This window comes from Chaetura pelagica, unplaced genomic scaffold (genome assembly GCF_000747805.2).
Source record: "Chaetura pelagica isolate M959 unplaced genomic scaffold, ChaPel_1.0 scaffold83, whole genome shotgun sequence".
NCBI classification, from domain to species: domain Eukaryota; kingdom Metazoa; phylum Chordata; class Aves; order Apodiformes; family Apodidae; genus Chaetura; species Chaetura pelagica.
This window is the reverse complement of record NW_009952893.1, coordinates 5312801-5313015: the sequence shown is the minus strand read 5'-3', so window position 1 is coordinate 5313015 and position 215 is coordinate 5312801. Positions and strand designations below refer to the sequence as shown.

Sequence of the window (215 nt, the reverse complement as noted above, 5' to 3'; positions counted from 1 at the left end):
CCGAATTCTCCCAGCCCCGGAAATCCCTGGGCGGGCTGGTCCCCGCCTCCCCACCTCTGCCCCCCTTTAGCTTCAGCAGGGTCCCCGCTTTCCTGAGCCAGCCGCCCCCCCTGCCCGCCGAACCCTTCCCCGGCTTCCCCTTGCCCCTCTACGCGAAGCCGCTGGACCCCTTGTCCCCCAGGGAGGGCTCGCCCCTCGCGGCGGGGGTCCCGGGC

General features: G+C 74.0%; 1 protein-coding gene across 1 annotated transcript in view; it reads left to right on the top strand.

Moving 5' to 3' along the window:
* Window positions 1-215, top strand: part of PRDM14 (PR domain containing 14) — an 11832-nt gene that overhangs the window by 4530 nt on the left and 7087 nt on the right. The gene's annotated exons all lie outside the window — the stretch shown is intronic.